The sequence below is a fragment of the Oncorhynchus mykiss genome, chromosome 32, assembly GCF_013265735.2.
Source record: "Oncorhynchus mykiss isolate Arlee chromosome 32, USDA_OmykA_1.1, whole genome shotgun sequence".
Classification (NCBI taxonomy): Eukaryota; Metazoa; Chordata; class Actinopteri; order Salmoniformes; family Salmonidae; genus Oncorhynchus; species Oncorhynchus mykiss.
In genome coordinates, this window is record NC_050572.1 from 41,744,959 (window position 1) to 41,755,283 (window position 10,325).

The 10,325-nt window shown below is 41.9% G+C and overlaps 1 long non-coding RNA gene across 1 annotated transcript; it reads right to left on the reverse strand.

The window, feature by feature from the left end:
- Positions 1–1,329: 1,329 nt before the first annotated feature.
- Positions 1,330–2,432, reverse strand: LOC110529149. The gene is made up of 4 exons (XR_005041294.1): positions 2,224–2,432; positions 1,994–2,064; positions 1,712–1,786; positions 1,330–1,575 (listed from the first exon to the last, which is right to left on the reverse strand). It is a non-coding gene; the product is annotated as an uncharacterized LOC110529149 (long non-coding RNA).
- Positions 2,433–10,325: the final 7,893 nt, after the last annotated feature.

Consider the following 10,325-nt stretch of genomic DNA (forward strand, 5'->3'; position numbering starts at 1 on the left):
ACAATGCGCCTCAGAATCTCTTCATGGTATCTCTGTGCATTCAAATTGCCATCGATAAAATGCAATTGTGTTTGCTGTCCGTAGCTTATGCCTGCCCTGCCCATAAAATAACCCCAAAGCTACCATGGGGCACTCTGACATCAGCAAACCTCTCGTCCACATGACGCCATACAAGTGGTCTTTGGTTGTGAGGCCGGTTGGACGTACTGCCAAATTCTCTAAAACGTAGTTGGTGGCTTATGGTAGAGAAATTAACATTCAATTATCTGGCAACATCTCTGGTGGACATTCCTGCAGTCAGAATTGTATTGCATAAAGAGCAGGACAGGACTGGAAGCAATTATGTTACTCTACTGTATTTCATGAGATGTTGTCAAGACAAAACAATAAATCTACCCACATTGCACAATAGAAAAGAGCAACCCGGCTTCTTTCACATGAGCAGTGTTACAATGACCTAACTGCCAAGTGATACAATGACCTAACCACAAAGTACTTTGACATAACATCTGAGGACGCATTCATTCACTAGGAAACAAAACGTATTGTGTAATATGAGGCCTCTATGGAAACATCTCCACAGGTAGGTTTGACTAAGTCATGCGATGATGGTAGTTAAGTAAGACTTATTGTTATGGTGTATTTTTGGTTGAAACGTCAGAGACAGAAGCTATGTAAAGTGGCATCAATTATCATTGAATAAGGGGACATAAGAAAATCTACTTCTGTCAAAAAAATGCACCTTTTAGTTTTGAAAGTGTCCAAGATGGAATTTACAATAAGGATGTTACTGGACTTTTAATGACAAAACATAACAATGGCTTTATTGTTAAAATTGTAGCATAAGAACAAACTAAATCAATATAAAAAAAACAAAGTAAAAATAACATAACATCAGCGGCAAAAAACAAATGTATTGAGATAAAAAAAAATCTACAGCCTCATTCACAAGGTAGAGTGTTGAGCTAAAAAAGTTTTGATTCTCAAGGCCATCAGACTGTTAAACAGCCACCACTAACATTGAGTGGCTGCTCACTGACACACTGACACTGACTCAACTCCAGCCACTTTAATAATGGGAATTGATGGGAAATTATGTAAATATATCACTAGCCACTTTAAACAATGCTACCTTATATAATGTTACTTACCCTACATTATTCATCTCATATGCATACGTATATACTGTACTCTATATCATCGACTGTATCCTTATGTAATACATGTATCACTAGCCACTTTAACTATGGCACTTTGTTTACATACTCATCTCATATGTATATACTGTACTCGATACCATCTACTGTATCTTGACTATGCTGCTCTGTACCATCACTCATTCATATATCCTTATGTACATATTCTTTATCCCCTCACACTGTGTACAAGACAGTAGTTTTGGAATTGTTAGTTAGATTACTTGTTGGTTATTACTGCATTGTCGGAACTAGAAGCACAAGCATTTCGCTACACTCGCATTAACATCTGCTAACCATGTGTATGTGACAAATAAAATTTGATTTGATTTGATTTGATTTGATAATCGTTCCTTCTTCACACTATCTGGTACAAGTGCTGCAAGAAAAATAACATAACATAGTTGTTAGCAAAGTCACAGTTCCATAGTAGTTGGAGACTCAGGAGGAACAAAAAGCTATCTACAATAACATATTAGCTGAAATGGTGTGGTGAGTATTTATGTTCTGCATACCTCTTCCTTTTGGTGTGATTTCTGCTACCAGGTCCTCCACTGTTATGTGTTCCAAGCCCTTTTCTCTGATAACACCTGCATAGAAGAAGAGCAGGGAAATGTCTCAAGGGCCAAATGGTTCAGATGCTTGCATCGACTGAGTGATGTGTATGTTATGGGGATCCGGAATAAAATACAAAAATACTACAGGTGACTGAGTGATATATAGGTCACAACAACTAACCCCCCCCCCCTTCTCCTCAAGCCACATACACAGATTGACAGGCAGGAAGACAGAAATACCTTTGCAGTGTGCTTTCAACTGATCCTTCCACCCACATTCTACCAGCTTCGCCCTGAGCAGTTCTTTCAACCTGTGGTCAAGCAATCAATCTTGGTCAAATCAAATGTACAAGAATAGCATGTCCGTACGTGCTGTTTTTATCTGCCTGTTAGCTTTCAACAAGCTGGTTTTGTTTCATATTCCATCAGTTGCGTTACACTACACACACATGTGAATGTGTTTTGCTTACCGATCCCGTTCCCCCATTTCAATTCATTTCTGATTTATTGCTGCCCTCATTTGTGAATCTTTGCTCATGTTCTTTTCCCTGAAATGGGATGAAGAAGGAGAACTCTGTACATTTCCAAAGACACACCGCAAACTCGTTACAGCGATTGATTAATTGTAAACAAGGCGGTTAAGCTAGCAAGCTACCTTTCTTTGGATGAGCAACAGTAAAATAAATATATTTCCGGGTCACAGACGTTAGAAAGAATTTCACAATAAAAGTCCCCCACGTAATAGTACAAAAGTGTCAATAACTTCATGATATATGAAACATTAACAATAATTCATATTTGTTCATATTTACGTAACATTTGCATTAAATGTGGGTTTTAAAACATGTTCCAAGGTCAAATACATGCCCCCAATGCAAATAACTGTATATGAAATACATATTGGCTTGTAGAGCTTAAACTATTTTAGGTGCCGCAGTAAAAGCATTGTAGGGAATACTCAATAGGGCCTATAGAATGTACTCTGAGTGTACAAAACACCTTCCTAATATTATGTTGCACACCCTTTTGCCCTCAGAACAGCCTCAATTTGTCGGAGCATGGACTCAACAAGGAGTAGAAAGCGTTCCACAGGGATGCTGGCCCATGTTGACTCCAACGCTTCCCAGTGTACTGGCTAAAAGATTATTGTAGCTCCAGGAGCTCCAGGAGCCAAGATGATTTGGATGGACTCTGTCATTCCTGTAGAGTATCTTCTGTTTCCAGAAGGTGTCAAAGTTATCTATAAAATTGACTTCCAGACATCCAAACCGTCCCCGAACAGCCCACTGGGCCTTGAAAGCAAGGAGCGCCAACTTCCGGAGAGGAGCTGAGGTAGCCATATTTCAGTTTCTGTAATTTTACTACAACATGACAGGATGGCGCTAAACAGTTTTGTTTAATTCATATTTCCATTTCCTGAGACAGGCTGTTGCTTCAGGATACAAAATGACAGCAATCGTCTTTAGTCCTAGCAAGAAGGTCATGAATGTGGATGAGGTCCAAAGAAAGGGCTATGCAATAGCCAACACTCCCACACGGCTGGTGTTAAGAAGCCCTCATAATGCAGAGGAGACATACCTCCAGAAAGTAAGCTGACTTTCTCCACTTCCTCCATGAACTGGGTCATGTTCAGTAGAGCAAACATTTGGAAATGGTGGCCCTACCTGAACTCTGCAACATATTGTTAATACGGTTTGCCCTACTGAACACGGCCCTGGTGTGGTTGCCCCCTGAACAGGTAGCTGGGGTTCTGATGCGGGTGCTCGCAACCTCAACCTTTTTTGAGCAGAAGTGGCTGGTTACTCGAATAGATGCCACGGCTGTTTGTCCAACACCAGGTTGAGTGTGAAATAATTTAAGATCCTTTAAACCCAGTTCTTAATTGGCTCTAGACAAGACTTTCATTTGTGTTATGTAGTGTTCAATTGGGAAATGTTTTGGGGTGAACTTTTTCCAAATAATGGCACATTTGTTTTCAGTTGCAAAATGTTCTGTTATGATGTGCACTTGGCTTCTTGTTTCATTGCAGAGGCAGTGGCCTTTACTCCAGAAGTGATCACCTGGTACATGCCCAAGCACATAGACCCACTTTTCTCCTCTGGTGCCTTCACCATTTGAAGGGAATTGACGCGAAGAGGCTGGACACTGAGGAAATGGCTGCCAGAAACTACTCGGTTTTAGTCACAGAGGCTCATATTATTGTTGAAATTCCGGTGGGGGGCGGTTGGCGGCTATTTCAAGGTCAGCGTTGGATGAGTAAAATGTTCCTGTTTAATTTCTAAATCTAATTTGTAGAGCCTTTTTTACTGCAGCAATGTTTTCCTTTGTTTGCCATTGAACAGACACACCCTTAGACACAGTTCCTGAGCAGGCAGTGTTTGTGCTTGAGTTGGCGACCTTCAACCTTGATGTGGAGCTGCTGAACATCACCTTTCCCACCATGGTGCTAACTGTTGCAGAGTGCAACGCCAGAGGCTTCAATGTTCAGGAGCAAAGATCCCCAGACAACACCTTGAAGACCTTCAGGATGGAGGTGCCCTTCTCAGACTCGGTGGTCTTTAAAGAGGTGTGTTTCTGTTAAATGCAAAGCCACCCGCAGTGATTTGTACATGCCCTAATAAGTGGGCCACCAACAAAATATAAATAATGGCACAAATGTACTTTGTATCCCTCATTTACTCAAGTGTTTCCATTATTTTGGCAGTTGTATGCATTCACTTGCCAATAGTGCTTGATTTAGAGGAATGAGGGCAACATTACTTTAAGTACACTGCTCAAAAAAATTAAAGGGAACACTTAAACAACACAATGTAACTCCAAGTCAATCACACTTCTGTGAAATCAAACTGTCCACTTAGGAAGCAACACTGATTGACAATAAATTCCACATGCTGTTGTGCAAATGGAATAGACAACAGGTGGAAATTATAGGCAATTAGCAAGACACCACCAATAAAGGAGTGGTTCTGCAGGTGGTGACTACAGACCACTTCCTATGCTTCCTGGCTGATGTTTTACTGCAGCAGTTGTCAGTGCTTTGCAGTAACCCTTTGCCATCTCTCATGGGTAAACTCCTAGAAACGTTGTCTTGTGTAAAATGTTTCTTATTGATCAATTATCTGCTTAATCAGATACAATGGATTGCAAAATTGTGTGAATGTTGCATAAAATGACACTTAAACATACTCTACAGCTTGTCTTTGCAGTTTGTCCTTTAGCCACTTGAAATTTGAGACCAAATATCCACACTAAAGTATTGTTTACCTGACTTTTTAGGGAGCCGGTAGCTTTGCCACTGTCAACTGAATGCAAGCAACACTCGGCTGCTGTTTACATATTGTGCAAGTGGTTACTTTGCGTGTCAGTAGTTTTGAAAATGCAAGTTGACAACCATATACCTACCAGCAGTCTAAAGTATGGTAAACAATACTTTCCTTTGGATATTTTGTCTTAAATTACGAGCGGCTAAAAGACAAGCGGTAGAATAATTGTATTTAACTTTCTGGCTTATATGGAACATTGACCTGTTTTTGCACTCCGATTGTGTATTACAGCCTGACTGCATCACTCGTCTCCCTTACAGAGCCATATTCAGGATGACCAGTACTTTGTCACTTACACCATTGAGTCCATGCTTGAGTTTCTGTGGATCGAGGAGGTCGCACATGAGGACACCAGCTACAAAGTCCTCTTCCCTATCACAACACCTCCGATGGCCAGGCCTCCACAAGTTCGCAACTGTGAGTCTGGTTTAGTTAAATAGTGCCTATGGTAATTTGGGATGCCTGGGTTGTTCATTAGGCACAAAACAGAAGAAAATGTACTGAAACAGGGAGGCAATACCCGGATATATCCAATAACAAATGTCAATTTTCAACTTCCATTGTACCGCATTGCACAATGTTTTCCTTTGTTTGCCATTGAACAGACACACCCTTAGACACAGTTCCTGAGCAGGCAGTGTTTGTGCTTGAGTTGGCGACCTTCAACCTTGATGTGGAGCTGCTGAACATCACCTTTCCCACCATGGTGCTAACTGTTGCAGAGTGCAACGCCAGAGGCTTCAATGTTCAGGAGCAGAGATCCCCAGACAACACCTTGAAGACCTTCAGGATGGAGGTGCCCTTCTCAGACTCGGTGGTCTTTAAAGAGGTGTGTTTCTGTTAAATGCAAAGCCACCTGCAGTGATTTGTACATGCCCTAATAAGTGGGCCACCAACAAAATATAAATAATGGCACAAATGTACTTTGTATCCCTCATTTACTCAAGTGTTTCCATTATTTTGGCAGTTGTATGCATTCACTTGCCAATAGTGCTTGATTTAGAGGAATGAGGGCAACATTACTTTAAGTACACTGCTCAAAAAAATTAAAGGGAACACTTAAACAACACAATGTAACTCCAAGTCAATCACACTTCTGTGAAATCAAACTGTCCACTTAGGAAGCAACACTGATTGACAATAAATTCCACATGCTGTTGTGCAAATGGAATAGACAACAGGTGGAAATTATAGGCGATTAGCAAGACACCCCCAATAAAGGAGTGGTTCTGCAGGTGGTGACTACAGACCACTTCTCAGTTCCTATGCTTCCTGGCTGATGTTTTGGTCACTTTTGAATGCTGGCGGTGCTTTCACTCTATTGGTAGCATGAGACGGAGTCTACAACCCACACAAGTGGCTCAGGTAGTGCAGCTCATCCAGGATGGCACATCAATGCAAGCTGTGGCAAGAAGGTTTGCTGTGTCAGCGCAGTGTCCAGAGCATGGAGGCGCTACCAGGAGACAGGCAAGTACATCAGGAGACGTGGAACAGGCAGTAGGAGGGCAACAACCCAGCAGCAGGACCGCTACCTCCGCCTTTGTGCAAGGAGCAGCAGGAGGAGCACTTGCCAGAGCCCTGCAAAATGACCTCCAGCAGGCCACAAATGTGCATGTGTCTGCTCAAACGGTCAGAAACAGACTCCATGAAGGTGGTATGAGGGCCTGATGTCCACAGGTGGGGGTTGTGCTTACAGCCCAACACCGTGCAGGACGTTTGGCATTTGCAGAGAACACCAAGATTGGCAAAATCGACACTGGCGCCCTGTGCTCTTCACAGATGAAAGCAGGTTCACACTGAGCACATATGTGACAGACATGACAGTCTGGAGACGCCGTGGAGAACGTTCTGCTGCCTGCAACATCCTCCAGCATGACTGGTTTGGCGGTGGGTCAGTCATGGTGTGGGGTGGCATTTCTTTGGGGGGGCCGCACAGCCCTCCATGTGCTCGTCAGAGGTAGCCTGACTGCCATTAGGTACCGAGATGAGATCCTCAGACCCCTTGTGAGACCATATGCAATGCTAGACCTCATGTGGCTGGAAGAGGAAGGCATTGATGCTATGAACTAGCCCGCCCGTTCCCCAGACCTGAGCACATCTGGGACATCATGTCTCGCTCCACAACATACTGTCCAGGAGTTGGCGGATGCTTTAGTCTGGGAGGAGATCCCTCAGGAGACCATCCGCCACCTCATCAGGAGCATGCCCAGGTGTTGTAGTGAGGTCATACAGGCACCTGGAGGCCACACACACTACTGAGCCTCATTTTCACTTGTTTTAAGGACATTACATCAAAGTTGGATCAGCCTGTAGTGTGGTTTTCCACTTTATTTTTGACTGACTCCGAATCCAGACCTCCATGGGTTGATAAATTTGATTTCCATTGATAATTTTTGTGATTTTTTTTTTCTTTCTGTCAGCACATTCAACTATGTAAAGAAAAGTATTTAATAAGAATATTTCATTCATTCAGATCTAGGATGTGTTATTTTAGTGTTCCCTTTTTTTTTTGAGCAGCGTATATAGTTTGTTTTAATAGTCCCCATATGTACTTGGTTGTCAGTTGTTGTAACAGAACCGTATTCAACATCAATGCTATCAATTGACCAATGCTTTTAACTTCAAAAGAAAGAAGGGCGGAACAAGGTGTCACAACCTTCACTCTTCAACTGATCTACGGCCTGGTCATCTTTCCAGAGTACCCTCTTTTCTCTTACTCTGCCGTTGTGGACGCTGTACTGTCCGACATTGGTTTGTCTCTGGACCACGCCAAACTACTGTTGAATGGTTTCCTCTCGTTAATGATTGCTCTGAAAGGAAATTGGCAGTGAAAGCCCAACTAGCCATACTGTAGGTTTTTCCTATGCGGTCTCTCTACAAAGAAAATGTTAAGCTTTAGAGTATTTGGACCCAGTTGTCCTGTTCCTGATTTGCCAGGATTGTGTTTATTCAGGCCCACCGTTGCAAAACAAGGGTTTTTTCTTGGACAAGTTCAAGTAGTACCTTCCTGTTTTTTGTGCTTAAACCTCTTGGAACTCTGGGGGCGGTATTTCATTTTTGGATAAAAAACGTTCCCGTTTTAAACGGGATATTTTGTCACGTCAAGATGCTCGACTATGCATATAATTGACAGCTTTGGATAGAAAACACTAACGTTTCCAAAACTGCAAAGATATTTGTCTGTGAGTGCAACAGAACTGATGTTACAGGCGAAACCCAGATAAAAATCCAATCAGGAAGTGCCCCATATTTTGAAAGCGCTGCATGCCAATGACTCCTTATATGGCTGTGAATGGGCTACGAATGAGCTTACGCTTTCTACGTATTCCCCAAGGTGTCTACAGCATTGTGACGTCTTTTTACGCATTTATGTTGAAGAATATCCGTAAGGGACCACATTGAGCAAGTGGTCACATGATGACTCCCGCAGAAAATCTTGCGTAAAGTACAGCGGTAGCCATTATTCCAATCGCTTCTAATGAGAAACCAATTTTCCCGGTGGATATATTATCGAATAGATATGTGAAAAACACCTTTGAGGATTGATTCTAAACAACGTTTGCCATGTTTCTGTCGATTTATTATGGCGCTAATTTGAAAAAAAGTTTGGCATTGTAGTGACTGCATTTTCCGATCGATTTCTCAGCCAAACGTGAAGAACCAACGAAGCTATTTCGCCTACAAAAATAACCTTTTTGGAAAAAAGGAACATTTGCTATCTAACTGGGAGTCTCCTGAGTGAAAACGTTCAAAGGTAAATGATTTAATTTGATTGCTTTTCTTATTTTCGTGGAAATGTTGCCTGCTGCAAGCAGGGCATAATGCTATGCTAGGCTATGATAAACTTACACAAATGCATGTCTAGCGTTGGCTGTAAAGCATATTTTGAAAATCTGAGATGACAGTGTGATTAACAAAAGGCTAAGCTGTGTCTCAATATATTTCATTTGTGATTTTCATGAATAGGAATATTTTCTAGAAAGATTTATGTCCATTGCGTTATGCTAATTAGTGTCAGATGATGATAACGGGCCCGTTCACAGGCTGGGAGTCACTACAGGTTAATGAACACAACCCTGTTTGTCCTTGTAGTGCCACCCTCAGTCACTGGCAACTGTGATCAGGAGAACTTCCACATCACTGTGGACTACAGGAACCAAGAGCCCTTTTTCGTGGTCTTGGTTGGCAAGCGGCTGCTTTACCATGAGCTTGCTCAACAGTATTTAACAGAGGGCGACGCAGACTTCACCATCACGTTGCCCTTCTCTTCGCCGGACGCAGTGTTTGAGGTACGACGCTCTCCCAAAACATGTTAACCTAAATTCCTGCAGCTAGCCTCGCTTTCCAAGGCTAGGCAGAATACTGCCCCCTTTGGAGGAATTGCGTGCCCATAGTAAACTGAAAAAAAATCTGTCAAAAATTGTGAATATATGCATATAATTATTATTGGATAGAAAACACTTTAAAGCTTCTAAAACCGTTGGAATTATGTCTGTAAGTATAGCAGAACTCACAGGGCAGGCATTCTTCAAAACTAGTTTTGAGGTCATGAAAGTTGGGGCAACTTTGATGTGATCGCCCCCACCCTTCCCAACCAGCTATGGATCTGGGGACACTTTCTATGTCTTCCACTAGATGTCTTCATTCAGTAGAGCGTTCAAATCCCGTGAGAATTGGCCCTATGGGAGTGAATTGAGTGAGTGCCGCGAGAAAATACCTGTGCTTTAGGGCGCGAATTGGTCCCAGCCATTCCTTTGTTCGAGCACTCAGGAGGAGAACTAACAATGACCGGTTGAATTGAAAATTGTTTTGTATGTTTACAACATCCTAAAGCTTGATTCTGCACTTAGTTTGACCTGTTTAGTCGACATATAATATGTAATTTTGAAGTTTTGATGCGCAACTTTTCCGGGCAAGAGGACATTTTGGGTGCATTTCAGCAGATGCTAATACAAAGACACAAGAAGAAACCAAACAATGTTTTGGGTAAGTATGAACCCTTCCAGTACATTCTGAACGAAGACCATCAAAGGTAAGGGAATATTTATGCTGAAATTGTGTGTTTCTGTTGACTCCAACATAGCGCTCAGATATAAGCTATATTTCTCCGCTGTCTCAGAATATTGACTAGTGAGCGATTTCTGTAACGTTAAAAAGAAATGTAACAAAGCGATTGCATTAAGAAGCAGTTTATCTTTCTAACTATATATAGAACATGTATATTTAGTAAAAGTTTATGATGTCTATTT